The 16,089-nt window shown below is 40.1% G+C and overlaps 1 protein-coding gene across 2 annotated transcripts in view; it reads right to left on the reverse strand.

Annotated features, from left to right (window-relative positions):
* Positions 1-16,089, reverse strand: part of LOC134619986 (receptor tyrosine-protein kinase erbB-4-like) — a 356,445-nt gene that overhangs the window by 243,159 nt on the left and 97,197 nt on the right. Inside the window, exon 1 of one of the 2 annotated variants that reach the window (XM_063465829.1) lies at positions 13,520-13,576. The exons of the other annotated variant lie outside the window; for it this stretch is intronic. The gene's annotated coding sequence lies outside the window, so the exon portion shown is untranslated. Of the gene's footprint in view, positions 1-13,519; positions 13,577-16,089 lie in introns of those variants that run through there. 2 annotated transcript variants of the gene reach the window in all.

A 16,089-nucleotide genomic window follows, 5' to 3' on the forward strand; every position in this document is an offset into this window, starting at 1 on the left:
CAGTAAAACTGTTATCCTATGTGTGCTAACTTTATGGCACAAAAATCACATATATTCTGCTCTGCTACTTCCTGGTCTTACTGTGCAGTAATGTCATGTGCGTATTAAATTGTTTTGCTGACCATTAATTAAAGGTGCAACCTCTGCAACCTCACACTCTATTATACCTGTGAGCTCCTTTATAGCTATAACACACTCGATTGGTTCTGCTCTCGAGCATTAGCCGGACGTTGAGTGAAATCAATGTGAACACCGCTCAAGCATATGGACTCACCTCGCTGCATGCAAACATTTATAGTAAACAGTAAGAGTGTGTCTCTGTGTGCGTGCTGATATGTCTGAAATAAAGGTAAACGTGAGCAGGGTGGTGTGATGTGTTTTAAAGAGAGCAAGAGCAGGAGGTAGACTATTGATATAAAGGGAGACAGAGACAGAGAGAGGGTCCAGAGGGAGCAGGGAGAGTAACATCTCTTCACTGCTGGTCTTGTTCAGCCATATATCGAGGATTTGAACTGGAAGAAACAACTTTCCCCACATCAACTGTGCCCAAAGCTGTCTGACCCTGTCATTCAACTTGCGTGTCTCTGTGTGTGTCTGCATGTGTCGGTCTGAAAAGATTGTAGCAGATGTCATATGAAATATCACTGTGTGCGCACACCTACTGGCACTTTACACATAAGTGTGTAACTGTCGACCTTTCTCTTCTACAGTCATGTTTAAGCACGCCTTTATGCATGTGCGTGTAAAGCCATCCACCTATCGCCTGCTGCCAATTAGAAAGAGTTCCTGCCGCTCCTCCTTCCTGTGTAGTTAGACGGGCCGATGACACGAGGGAGTCCATCGCTGATGCAGCATTTCGCTGCACCGTTTGTCACCTGTCACTCAAAAAGGAAGTCAGGAGTCCAGCACAGACGGACTGTAAAGGCAACTAAGGATGGAGGTTAGAAGGGTTCACAGGAAGCGAGGTTGAGCTGGCACAAAGAACTGATGAAAAATATTGCTTTTAGGGACGGAGCATCGGTCCAGGAACTAGCAGTTGTCAGACAAATTTTCAACAAATGAGCCGCAGGACCTAAACAAAGCAGCAAGATGAAGTAATACAAAATAATCAACTGGGTGCACACAACTACATCTCAAATATAATTGTAAGACCGTCCAGTTTGATTGGCCAAAAAAGAATAAACATGACTTAATTATCACTTAAGTTGATTTGTGAATACCTTAATCAGTGAAACAAGAAAGTGCAGCTCCAACTGGCCGTTGCTAGTAGCGCATGCTTCTCAAGGAGACCATTAAATTAACAAAATATAATAAAAATCACAGAAAAAAACAAACAACAAAAGAAAACAGCCAGTGACGCGAACTACATTGTTCTAATTCTTAATTATTTGTTTTGACAATTTAGCCATTCTAAAAATGAGCACTTGAAATGAACAATACTGTGCAAAAGTCTTTGAGCCACCCGTTGTGTCTGCATATTTTGTTAGGAAGATGGGAAATAGGCCCAATGATTTATTGAAATGTGAAAAAAATAAATGAAAGTACAGCATATAAGGTAAAAACAGAGTCAAAAACGAGCTTGAAAATCAATATTTGGTGTGAGCACCTTTATTCTTCAACAGAGTCTGAACTCTCTTAGGCAGCTTGTCGTGTCTTTAGGTAGTCTTCAGGAATATTTACAGACTGACTTACAGATGGATGTAGAAACTCTTCTATTTCTTGACCTCCTTAATCAGACCTGTTGTCATTTTCAGTCCAGTTCTTGTGTCATTTTTATAGCTCAGTCTTTTCTCCTTGTTTCCCTTCCTTAAGAACGGCTTCTTGACAGCCATCCTTCCACTGAGACCATTTCTAATGAGTCTTCAGTGAACAGTAGATGGATCATCTGAAGGTTTTTGTTTTGTGGATTTATGAAGGACATTATTTTCAGACACTGTCTGCAACTTCTTCTTTAGTCCACCACTTGTACAGTTTCCTCAAATTTTAAGGACACACTGCACACCATGCTGAGATATGCCAAGTTTTTAATAGCTAATTGCTCTTCTGGGATCATTTTGCTTGTGCAAAAATACTATTTTATATCAAACTCATTTGACATTTTTAATAGATTCAACTAAAGAAATGAGAACAAATGATGTATTTCTGTAATAGACTTCTAGTAACAAAGTGCCCAAAAATACAATTTAAAATTGGTTCTTTGCTAAGTTGTTAAGTGTAGACACAACACTGGTTCTTCCCTTGAGTTAGGAGCGTTTTTTATACTTGAATGATTCATAGGTCGGTGTTAAGCAGGTTGAAAAAACTCCAAATATTCGTCTGAAAATGGTCAGGTACGAGAACTGGGCAGAAAAAGCAGGAAAAAGAAGACCTTCAGAAAGACCTTCCTTAGAAGCAAAATAGAAAGAAAGAGGTGGCTCAAGAGTTTTGGACATTGCTGTATTTTGTTTTATTTTATTTTGCCTTCCTTGCGATGGAGTTATTCTTTTATTCGTCTTTTTATATTTTTTTATCTCCCTTTCTTCTCTTTATTTTATACACTTATGTCCTCTAGTTCTTCTTCTGGCTCTCCCTTTCATTCAGTATCCCCTTTCCCAGTATCAACCCCAGCTCCCTCCCACCACCCTATGTAAGCCAAGTGGAATAATCACCTGTTATGCTCCCTGACAAAACACCAAAGCTGGTGTGAAGCGCCACCAGAGTGTGAAATCTATCTATCAACCAATCTCATGAGCTCGCTGAGAGAGCTCTGCTTGATACAGTTTGCCACACCATTTATTGAGCCTCAGTGAACTTGTATCATGCCAATGGCAAAGTACACACATTACAACACCCGCATGGAGACACACAGTCAAACAAAATGCTTTCTATTTGTAATCAGCAGCACGGTATCTTGTATCAAAACGTAATTGCCTTCAGAGCTAACATTTTTACATGTTTATGAGTTGTTTAATCATGCTTGTATACTATGGTGATAATAATGCAGTGGAACAGTGTGTATGCTGGCATAATTTGCCTTTCTTTATATCCAAAGCAAAAGATCCAGGCAGTGATCCAAATGCAAATATGCAAACTGGTCCAATTCCCTGTCAGAATCTGTCTCGTATTCAGTGCAGCATGATTCAAAACAGAAAAAGTAATAAAAGTGTTTGGAAAGCTGGAATTAGCACAGATTTTGTATTGTGAATGATGATGATCTCCAATTTAGTTGGGACCAGTTTAGTAACAGGAAGACAGTTATTTCTATCTGGAGCAGCCATAGATGGTTAAAAACATGGATGTAGCTTCTGGGTCAGAAAAACGAAGCCAGTGTGGAAGTGCCTTAATCTTGCATTTTATCTGTAGGCCACCAGATGGCGATAGTTGTGATTGCAACTATAGTTGCAACTACAAGTTTATGGGAACAGAGCATTCTGAGTGAACACCTGTAAACACTTTTCTGCTGAGTTTATAGGATCATTCACTCAAATCGGGTCATAATGAATAAGACATTAAGACAGTTCTGTAAATTGGCACTCTCATTGGCTAACAGCTTGCGATTAAAAAGTCATTAGCCAGTGGGTGCAGTTTTATTGTAAGATCCACCCATCATTCTCACATCTGTTTTGTTTTTGTTCTTTTGTTTTGTTTTTTAATCATGATAGTTATGTTTGAAATACTCATCTCAAGGATTCAAGTTGGAAATTCTGAAAACAATGTATGACGTCACATTAGCTACATCCATTTTTTTTGTACAGTAGCAACCACCAGCTCACCTCGCTGCCCTAGCATGAGGCAGGTATAGCAGCAGCAACACCCCCAGTACAGCAGAAAGCAGGCAACTGTGACAATAGATGTTAAGTCAGAAACAGTATGAAAAGGAGGTGGTTGGTTAATGTGGGTTGCAAATAGGCTTGTGCTATGGCAACGTAAATAATCCTTGAAATTTGCCAAAAATTACACAGATTATTGGGATGGAAAGCTCAAAGCTGATCACTGATGACACTGTGGACTGAATGTGACTTTGTAGCCTGCCAGAAATATCACTATGCTCAATTTATGCATGAAAACGCAAAATAAATAATATTTATATTGCTAAAAAAATCTTAAATAACTTACTGTATTCCAATTGTCATGACAGCACACCAAAAACTCCTCCCAAATAAAACTGGAACCAGCAAACGTGTTAAATATTTGCATTATCAAAGACTTTAAATGGTAGGAACCTTTGAGCCACTACCTTTGGTATCCAACTAAAGCAATTAATGACATTACACTAAAGGTATGTCCAAACAGACAAACAAGGAATCAATCTTAAAACATGAGTCATCCCCGTGCTGCTGCTCATTTCTCACATATTCCCATGTATTCTATATCATACATAAGAATTTTCACCAATGAAATCGTCTGAAATAAAAATAGCATCACAGCCTTGGAAAAAATATACCTGCATTTGCTTTAAATGTAAACTCAGATCTGCACTTGATTGAATAGGACTACATATAATTCCCTCAACTGAAATTACTGTATATCCAGAGAGCAACACTTTCAGTGCCCTTATTGTGACTGAAGTGTTGGGTATTCACAGCTCCACGGTATCTCTGCACCAAGGACACGATCCGACTCCATGGCAATCTACCAGTGAATTACATAGCGAGTGAAAATGATGAGGTTCGTGGCATATGCCCGCACTAAATATTTACAAAAGCCCCATAACTGATCTGAATGAGCCTTTTGAGAGTGACTTGAGAGGTAACACAATGGGAGAGGAGTGACCTTGCGAGGGAGAGAAAGGCGACGATTATGTGGTGCGTGAATGTGAAGGCTGTTGAGGGGAATAGGAAGCTAAGACTGAGGGTGGTGGAGGTGGGGATGGGTGGTGGTGGGGGAGTGGGTCATCACTCTGCAGTCTGCCTATGGAGACAGAAGATGGGAGAGAAGGATGAGGGGGGAAAAAGAGAGGGGAAAGACATGGATGGCATACCACCCTCCTCCCTTCCCTTCTTCCCTCCAACAATCTCCCAGGACTGAGGATGTGAAGTTTCTGCACAAACACAGCTAAAACTGTGCTGAAACCACTCTGTGGTCACTTATCATTACTGGTCCACAGCCAGGCATTTTAACTAGCATTACGCAGGCCCACATAAGAAGAGGCACAGCTTTCTGGCATAGAAGGCAGCTTATTTCGGGCTTTTTTCTATCTTTCATTCAGATATCCTCAAGTGGATTCGACTCTAGAGACCGCCGATATGCTTGGTTTTCCAGTAAGGGAGTGTGTCAGGTATGAGTGTGGGGTGGGTTTTTTTGTTGTTTTTTGGGGTTTTTTGGAGGCTGGGTTAAACATTTTTTTCATGGCTATCTGTGGATCGCATCAGGGGATCACATCAAGTAAGAGCACTGTGACAAGTGTAATTCTGAGAGGTGTGCGTGCCTGTTGTGTGTCTTTGTTCAGCGTGTGTGGCTGTCAAAGATATGGACAGGCACACTTGTTCTTTTATGAGTGGACCTGGTAGAGCTCCGCTGGGATCCGATGTCAAAATAAGAGGAAAGAAAGGAGAGGAGAAGAGAGGAGGCAATACCAAGACCTGACACTACCTTTATTGTATCCCATTTATTTAATTATTTGACTGGTATGCAAATTTAACCTTAACATTTGAAATGTTAGTCAAGAAAAAGCCTGATTGCCTTCCACACAAAAGCATGCCTCCAAGGACACTTGATAGACAAAACTATTTAGAAATAATCAGCAACTGAAGCATCACTGAAGCACACAAACAGGCTGTCAGATCTTATGACAATGAATATTTGACTGGGGATGTCTCAAATATTAATTTCTCAGAACTTTGTTAGTAATCAACAGTGAATATTCAAACATCCAAATTCTAGAATTAAAACCAAACAAACGCCTATCCCAATGGTCGATTATTTGGGTACAGCTCCATCTCAGCTAAGAAAGGTCACATTTTAGGCGATTAAAAAATAAAAGACATATAATGTTCAATTATGGACATTATTGGTCCCATTATTTATATAGTGTTACATAAAACCACATTTTAAGAAAGGCAAAGTCCAAAGATAGTGTTACATTAGGGAAACAGAAAGGCCTGTGCTGTGTGGCAGAGAGCTACATTCACAGACTGCATATAACAGTAGTCTTACTGAATAAAAAATTAGGTTTATTTTTGAAAATGATTATTTTAAGCAAAAAAAGACAATAAAACTGGGCATGTTAGTTTCAAGACTGGATCCGCCATAAGTAATTGCTTATGTTCATCACCACTGGGCATGTACTTAATATATCACCAATTACTGGACTGGTGGTAAACTGGTAAATTTAAACATTTCAGCATATCTATAGTTTCAGGGCTGTCTTTTATCTTTCTTAGATGGGGGATGGAAATAGTCAAAATCACTTAGAAACAGGGTGAAAGTTTCCAACACAGCTGCAGATGGTTAAGTTAAAGTTCAAGCAACACTTGCAGCACAAAGAGCTGCTTTAATATTGGTTGTCTTAACCTTGACCTCAGTGAAGGCCACCAAATGTGATGGACAGCCAATAAAGTTATTCTTTATACTGCATGTGTTTCTGGATCTTCTGCAGAGTAATGGCCAACAAGTTAAGGCTAAAGTTTTCCAGAAAATTAACAATGAGTAACATTAGGAACCCACTCGCTGATTAATAGGGAGAGTTGCGTCAACTATAGCATTCGGCAAAAAATCTTAGACAAATCAAACATGCAGATTATATAAAAGATTTCCAAGCTCAATCAGTCGGGGCCAACTGTTGTTCTGTTTGACGAAGACAAAGGACGAGGAAATAAAGCAGGCACGTTTGAAGGCAGCAAGAAGGAAAGGCTTGTAGGCACTAAGATTTATGGATGTAGTGAAAGAGGACATGCAGAGGGTTTGTGTGTCAGAAGAGGATGTGAGATGGAAGAAGATAATCCAAATGGTGGCAGATGATCCAAAAGAAAAACAAAGAGTAACACCAGGGCTACATCAGACTTTGGTAGACAGTCTCAAGTTTCATTAATACTTGTTTTGTGTCAACGCAGCTGTCCAATTATTTAGGAAAACTGTTACACTCATAACGGGTCCACCTCAACCGCCTCTGTCTCACTCAGTCCATTTGTCAATTGAAGGCCCCATCAGCTTCAAGTTTTTGGACTTCCCACCTAGAGAGCTGCAATCCAATCAACAGTAGTTATGTTGTAAATACTTAACTGTGGTCACATTTAATTTGGTTCATTCAATCATAAAAGTTACACTGCAAAAACTTTTCGGAGAAACTTTTGCACAACAGCCTGACTGATCCAACTAAGAGATTTTAAAGAAAAATACGTTGAAAATAACATTTTACTAAGCCAATCCAAAAAAGTCACAAAAATATACAGGGCCTTAAGTGCAACCTAGGTAAAAAAAAGAAACAATTCACTATTGTCATACACACATACACACCCTCAATGCCAGAGGCACCATCATTGTGTCTCTTACCCCTGGAAAGTTGATTTAAGGGGTCTATCTTAGCTCGGTGCGGGCCCACTTCAGCACATTGGTCAACCGAGGGCCAAAAGTTCACTGCCGTCAGCTCTTAACTTATGGCTTACGTTTTTACAGCCTTTCAGGGTAAAATGGAGGAATCGTCTGTCTGCGAGACAGCAACGGGAGACTCATCAGCCATTCCGCACATGCCCTCTCTGTCTCTCTGCCATGGGAGCCTTACATTAGGAGAGAATGAGCATAGTAAAAGATTTCCACCTCCGTATTACTTTTCTCCCCTTTTTTACTTCATCTCCCTTGTTCTTTTTCCACCATCTCTCGCCCTCCTACCTCAATTCTTTATTATCCTTCGGGGGGGCTGGCACTTTAATTCCACCACTTCCCCTCTTTGACTTTGAATTAATGTACATCATGCTGAAACTGGCAAAGACAGGAAGTATATTTCCCCAGCTCTGAACTCTGTTCCCCTTGATTTCTGTGAGGCTGCCGAGTGGCAGAACATGTGAGCTTGCTCCTTGATGTGTTTGATTTCTAGACATGGCTTGAAGTAGCTGTGTCACAGGGGACATCTCTTATATTTTACATGGTAGCTAGGGGGTAACATACTGCGAAAACACCACTTATGTGTCTGGTTTTGAAACTCTGTGAAGGGTCAGTATGGACTCAAAGAGAATTGGCAAAGAGCTGCTCAAAAAAACTGTTGACATACACTTTCTTCGCTTGATACAGTTATGTTTGAGATGTTTTTGCCAAAAGTGCCAAAGCCAAAGCAAACAGAATTTTTATTTTTATATTTTTAAGGAATTCATGCAAATTTTAGCAATTCAAGTACCAAAGAGAGGTGTCTGCAGGAGCCGTGCTACATCCAGAAAGCCGATTTAGTTTCTCATGAGAATTAATTCTATTCCACCTGACATCTATCTCTGATAAGGACTAAACCTTCACCAAACTGTGTTGCTTGCATATTTATCAATGAATTATTAAGATGAGTGACATTAACTTTCATAAACATCAAATTCCCGTGAAAAAGGAAAGCAAGCTATTCCATGATACATGCAGATAGATGGGAACATAAAGACCACTGTATACAAATGGCTGAAATGGTATAAAAGATGACAAAACCCCCGAGAGAATTTCAGATTAAAGTGAAAACATAGCTACAGCCTTTAAATCTGGACCACAAACCACTCGACGCTTTAAGATCTCTGCTTGTACACTCCACAGAGGGGGCTCCCACAGAGATAGAGAGAGCAAGGATGAAGTGATAAATGACAAGAGCCGAAAGAAATCAGAGATTTGAAAAGACTTTGGATGACAGACTGCATGAATATCGGATCAAAGTGGGCAAAGGCAGGGGAAGAAACCAAAAAATCAGTAAATGGCCAAGGAAAGGTCAAGACCACAGAGGCTATCTGTATCTGATGCCAAAGATGTACCAGCACCACCGATCTATGAGCACCTTTCATCAGGCTAAAAGTAGGAACCCAAACAAAGAACCCTTTCTTTTGTCAAACCATAGCGCGTTTATCACGAGACTGAAAAACCTACACAAAATGTATCTTCAACCCCATCATTTACCACATTGAAGGTATATACATAAAATCTAGCGATGGGTCAACTCCTGCACCCTTATTCTCAGATATTTGGCTTGTGCAACTGAACTGAATGATGATGTTTTTCTATGTGCATTAAAAAAAAAAAAACACTTGGCTTTCGATCTAATTTTGATTGGTTTGACGGTAATATTCCCAGTAATCTCAAAGTAAATTAAAAACTGAAAAAAATGAATTCACTCTAGCTGTGAAGTCAAAATAATCCCTTTAGTGAAAGGACTAAATTAGTCCGACATCCTCAACAATCGCCTGTATATTAGCTTGTTAATCAAAATGTCTCGTTAAGAATTTTCTTGGTAAAATGTCCCGTACAAGTAACTTCTCCAAAGACATCTTAACCTCGCACCAAAGTGTAAAGATCTACCTTCGAATGCAACTGCATCCTCAGTTTCACTGGCAAAGAGCAGGAGTGTATAAAAATGCTATCTCACCATTCTGAGATGCACCTAAAGGATAGACTTGAAATCTATTTTCTCCTTTTGGCCCTTTTTGATATCCTTCCTCCTAGGCTGCATCCTGTGTCTGCTCCTCTGAACCATTTCTGAAGCACTGAAGTTCAGTCTGGATTTTGAAGTTTGAAGCGAAGCTGTCTAGAATATTTCAGACCACTTTTCTTTTTTTTTTGTGATAAAAAGAGGGGGCACTATTGGGTTTCTGTTTTGAAATAGCAAATCCAGTGACCTTTGCAGTTCAGTCCATATTAATAAATGCTTCCAGCTATCTCCCATAGGAAAACAGAAGAGGAAAGACATTTCATAAATACACAGCAACAGTGCCATTTTACTTTTGAAAGTGTTCAAACTCTCTAAAGTGATCAAAAATAATCGTGTAAAAATATTTGGATTGCAGATAGGGGGCAAGTGCTAATAAGAATTTATTCTTCTTCCTGCTCCTTTTCACCCATGGGTGCAGTGTTATGTTGATGGGAGGGGGGTTTTGTGTGTGGGAGGAGAGGCACTGTTGAACCATGTGTGAAATAAATAAAGAAATGAAATGAAATATAAATATATATATATATATATATATATATATATATATATATATATATATATATTTATATATATATATTTATATTTCATTTCATTTATATATATATATATATAATTTTGAACTACATTTAAGTTTTGTTAGGATTGAAAACGTTTGAAAGCAAATCTTTTTTATGAATCTGCTGCTCAGCTGTCGGGTTTTATCATGAAGAGACCTCGGGCGAAATGAAATTTAAAGGAGAAAAGAGGTTACTGGAATTAGCCATCATGTTCACATGCACAAAGTACTGGCTAGCCTGCAGCTAACCTCATAAATAAAATGTAAAGAGTTACAATTAACACAGTAAAGCACACATGCTCACATACTGATGCGTTGGCCCAAGGTTTAGCATGTCTAGCATGTCACCATGTTAGCATGCTAAACAATTTTTCAAATTAGCATTTAAGTCAGGACAGCTGAGCCTGACAGCGCTGTCAGATCTGACGATCCAACTGGCAGACCACTATTAAAGGCAGGACAGTATCATAAACAATGTCTGAACAGTGTAAGTAAGATTATAAACTTGTAATCTTAACAACAGCAGTTTACAGTGCTTGAGGGAGTACACTCTTTATAGCGGTAAGCCTAGAGGCAAAACTACAACACAAAGTGCACTCATACCCAGTACAGAAAGCAAAACAGAAGAAGTCACTCAAGCATGAGGTCTGTTCGTCTGCCAGAAGCTCATAGTTGTTTCATTTTCCATCCATAAACCAGAGAGCAGCATCGTGATTTTCAAAGAGTGGTGTTAGAGTCAGTATATGAATTAAATATTCTGTTCAGCTATTCTCTCAGTTTCGACTACACAGCATGCTGCTGTTTGCAGATTTTTTTTTCTAAGTCAACATGCTAGCTTGGCCCGGCTTGAACTCCCTTCTTGAATTTTTAAATGCTAACTAATACTTATAAGGTGAAATCAAACAGTTATGTGCTTAAATAGTGTTGAAATTCATGCAGCACAATCTTCTGCTGAATCTTACTCCTGAAGCCTTCATTTGGCGATTCCTTACAAATTTAAAGGCTCAGTGTGAGATAGAAGAATCTGACTGAAAAACCTGACTTTGACAGCAACTTAGAGCCTCATTAATTCCGCAAATGGTGCAGTGAACATCCACCTTTCAAAAGAAATATGGAAGCGGCTGTCAGTGCTGAGGACTTGACACTTGCCGGTGTGATCTTTGCTGTTACGGAGTACAATGAACCTCAGATCAAAAGAGATCGAAGAGAAGCAAATGGGTTTAATAGGGTATTGATGCCGGCCTGCGTGTAACCCCGGCCACTTTGACTGCAACATCAGGAGGGCCAGACAAGGCCGCCGCCTAATGCCGCATAGCTAATCACCTCGAAATCAACCGCAGCGCAGCTGCGTTTGTCATTTCATGCAAGAAAGAAGAAAAAAGGGAAGCAAAACCCGCGTGGGTGTGAGTGTGTGCATGCAAACATCTATCGATTCAAAGAGCTCCGTAATTAGACAAAAATGAAAAGCAGCAGCAAGGTTCAGATGTTTGGCAGGTATTAATTAACTGTTGACAGAAACACGGCGAGGACGGGGGTCAATTCGTTTCCTCGCTCTTATCTTCGCCGCGCAGAAAGGTGCTTGTAATTGTCATGTAAAGTGTATGTTTTTGACTGGCGTGCGATCAGCTCATTGTAGGAATGACTGCCATTTGAAAAATGTTTGTCAGGGAGGGAAAAAAAAATGTTCTCAGAGGGAAACAAGTTCTGTTGGGACAATTAGCAGGTTTGCCACTAATCTGTCAGAATTATGACAGTTGATGTTTCTTGACTTGGGTTTTTCACGGTGCGGCGTCAAAATGACAAATCGAGACATGAACTGAAAATGTCAGCTGTGGCAGTGGTGGAATCAGATCACTTCACTACAGCAAAAGCAGCGAAACAACAATTTGAAATCACAAAAAAGGAGGTGAAAGTACAGAAGTATCCTCAACTAATACGTGGCTTCGATTATCAAAGTAGATTAGAGTAGATTAGATTTAACTTTATTGTCACAGCGCAAGTTATAAGTATCAACAAAATGCTTATATAGCATTAATAAACTATGGCTACGTCTAATTCCAGTAGGTTGTGTACACTGGGATATGTAAGTGGCACTGTATATACACAGATATATAGTGATATGATAGGCCTGAACAAGGTGCAAAATACGCCATGGGTGTCAAACATAAGGCAAGAGGGCCAGAATCGGCCTTACATGTGTAAATGGGCGATAGAAATGAGAGTGTCACTGGTCTGACCAATTTAAGATCCCTGATATACACATACATATTTACATTTTTTTTTTAAGTTTAACATTTTAAAAGTGTACTTTGAACACATTTAGGTAGTTTAATCCAGCCTGGTATGGGTCAATCCCCCTCAATAATGTCAAAAACTAAATAAAGACTGAACAGGAAGACAGAATCAGGAAAAATGAAAGTTAAAATCAGCCCAGAAATTCACAGTTGATGCGTCACTATATAACAGTGCTGTTTAAATGCCCTGTAAGAAAGTATCCCATGTGTACTCTGTTGTCATTATATTGTATTTTTCAGTATTTGTTTTGTTTTTTTAAAACACTGGACTTAACAGTTGGGTTCTTGAGGCAGAACGTGAAGCTGAACTTGCAGATTTAATCTGAACCAGTTCATGTAATAAACATTTTTTATGCAAAACTGTAATCAAGATGTTAAACAGTCTTCTCTATTATATCTGCTGCTCTTTTGTCTGGTAAGTAATTGGGTTTCAGTAGGGATGCATCCATGGATTAGCATACCTGTTTTTAGCCTCTTGTAGGTCAGTTACGACACACACACACACACACACACACACACACACACACACACACACACACACACACACACACACATTTAAAAGCTCAGTGTGCGAAAGTGAAAAATAACTCCCTCACAGTCAACAAAATCTGCAAAGCTTGTGACTTTTTTGGTACTGTAACTTGTAACTTTCACTGCTAGAAAAGCTAACCTAATTTGACTGCACTAAAAAGCCTTCCCTTGACATGCACTGTGTAAACGCATGAACTTTAGAAAAGTGCATATGCTGCAGAGCCACTCAAAATTTGGGATATTTTCAACATGTGGGACAGAAGAAAAAGAGAGATGTCTGGTCAGCCTTCTCAGGATGATCGCTTCCCCTCTTTAGGATATACACAGCGATGTGCACATCCAAGAGCGCTCTACAAATGAGCAACTGTTACACCCTCTCCCTGTCTCGTTCCTCCGTTTTCTAACTCTCACACTGCAAAAAAAAATTGTTGGATGTTGATTCCACAGAGCTTTAATCCCAATGAATAACCCACGGTGTTCCATGAATAATGGCACAAACCAGATTTACCATATGATGCTCATGCATAATGAGGATGAATCACGGTAAGTAAGCCATACATTACTCATGACTGCAGGGCCTTTCTGAAGCCACATTGGTAAGGATGGAAGGAAGATTCTTGGCTTACCTAGAGGAGAGAAGAGAGAGGGGAAAAAAAGAGAGATCATGATGTCAGCGTCGTAGTATTCATAATTAAAATGCCTCGCGGGGTGAAACTAGCAGACGGTACTGCGGCATGAGGTGCAAACGCAGGCTAGCTCTCAAATTTGTTAGCCAACCTGTGGCTGTTCTGTTTCTTTTCTCCACAACTGTTGCAGAAAGCAAATCATATCCATCGGAGGGAAAACTTTCCAGACTGTTTTTTTTGTTTGTTTTACATTTTAATAGCTCTTGAAGTTGGCTGTGACGGAGTACAAAACATCCAAGTCTCCTGCGTTAAATAGCAGCATTTCAAAAGGAGCCTTGTGTTGACAGTCCCCCCCTGTCACAGGGGTGATTTGTTTCACGTAAAAGCAATTTTCTTTTTTTTTCTTTCTTTAAAAAACCCCCCAAATCTGTTAGTTTGGAGATACAGCGCAGCGTGCAGATAGCGGGATCACCATCACACTTGGAGCATTTACACGGGGTTGACGCACACAAACACACACACTCCCTCAAAGCTCTAGATATCTGCGGAAGGAAAAAAAATAGGCCAGTAAAGTAAATAAGCCACTCTGATCTTTATTTCAAAGGAAGACATATGATGTTTATCGCAATAAAGCGAATTCAGGGAAATGTGTCAAAAATCCACCGCACAGTCGAATGCGAGACGGGAGGCAGGCTAAAGTGAGAGAGAGAGAGACAGGGAACAGGGGAGGGCAGCGAATGAAAAGAATGACACCGCAGGAGCAGGGGCGCCTCGGGCTTCTTGCCGTACACTCATTGATTTCTCATTAGCAAATTCAGGCCTCGATTTCATCAGCCCGGGCAAAGAAAGACAACTAACCAAAGCGTGGCAGGTACTTTAGTCTTATTTCCACCCAAAGGGCAAATTTCCACTTCACTTTATCTGAAGAAGAAGGGCTGGATTCAGTCATAGAGGCTCTGAATCGTCTCTGGACTTCAACCAACCAGGCTGTCCAGCATAAACCAGGATTTCCTGGAGCATAGTTTTCTAGTGAGACCTATGCTTCATTAGCAAAAGCTATTAGGCATTCTTCCTGCATCTAAAGATGCTAGAGAAGGGACCCTGGGAGATACGGGATATTGGACATATCCCATTTCGCTGATCCTGCTTCTGAAAAGTAGAGAAAAAAGAAAAAAAATGCTGGTCAGTTGGTACTGCTTATTGTCTGGTAAGGTGTAATCATTTCAGAGTGCGCACAGCTCCCAATTTAGGCGGTAATGTGAACTAAATGGTTGGTTAGGTGCATCTTTTTCAGCAAATTAGACAGGACAACTGTAGTGAGTGTAGTCAGGCACTTCATTTCCGAAAATATACAGAGCCCTCATTAGATGGCACTGTGTACCCTGCAGCCACTCAGGAGGAAAAAGCTGGGAAAATGTGTTCTTTTTTTAGTTTGCACTTTATGAGAATAAAGATTGGCTTTATCTGTCAAATATAATATGAAGGGAAGAAAAACTGTGGTATGTGTGGGCATGCTAAAAAGAATATTGTGTTTTATTGCTGCTGGAGTCAGACAAGAGAGGCATTGCTTCTGATGTATCAGGCAGAAGATCAGGCGGATTGTTGCTGGATAGGTTTTCATATCTGTAACATCAATGTGCTGGATGACAATGAAAGAGCGTGCATGTGACTGAAAGAGACAACAAGAAAGAAGGAAGATCTGTGTCTTTTTCACCGCCTGATAAGTGACGAGAGATGAAAGAGGCTGCGATTGATTGTATCAACATATAAAGAGGTCCACCTCTGGTGTTATTTTAACAGACAGACACGCAATCCCTCTGCACTTTCGGCATTTATTAGACAGGGTGCAGGGTGCAGATTGAGTCCCTATCTATTCAAATCTCTCTCTCTCTCTCTCTCTCACACACACACACACCGTGCCTTTGCTGCCTCGAATTAACTCAGTTTCCCAAACAAAATAAGTGTGGAGGCAGGAATAACCACATCTGGGAGTGGTGCACTCAGCATCGATCAGAGACAGCCAGCCTGAGAATTATGACGCGGACGCATTGGGGAACAGGCAACCGAGCAGCTGCCAAGTGCCACAGCGGCGGGGACTGAGAAAAGACATGAGTGCAGAAATGAGACAATACAATTCAAAGGTTTGGTCAGGATTGTACTGTGGAGGGCTACTTGATCTTTTGCTGTCATTTAAGATTTAAGATTTACATCTAACATGGTAAGAAATTAACCAATATGAAAGATATAATAGCTATAAGCAAGTCTTTTTGTGATTTAAACTCTTGTGATGTAAACTGCAGTGCTGAATAGTATGAATGAATGATGTCACCCGTTTTGAAGCCTTGGGGTGAGCATTTCCACCATTGCCATCTTGGTTGCAAAAACACAGATCTGAGTATGAAACAGCATCCTCATTGGCTAATCACTTGTCAATCACAAGCTTTTAGCCATTGATGGTGCAGTTTCATAGCATGAAAAATCCTCTATTTTGAACCATACTAT

Source organism: Pelmatolapia mariae, linkage group LG23 (assembly GCF_036321145.2).
Source record: "Pelmatolapia mariae isolate MD_Pm_ZW linkage group LG23, Pm_UMD_F_2, whole genome shotgun sequence".
In the NCBI taxonomy this organism is placed as follows: Eukaryota; Metazoa; Chordata; class Actinopteri; order Cichliformes; family Cichlidae; genus Pelmatolapia; species Pelmatolapia mariae.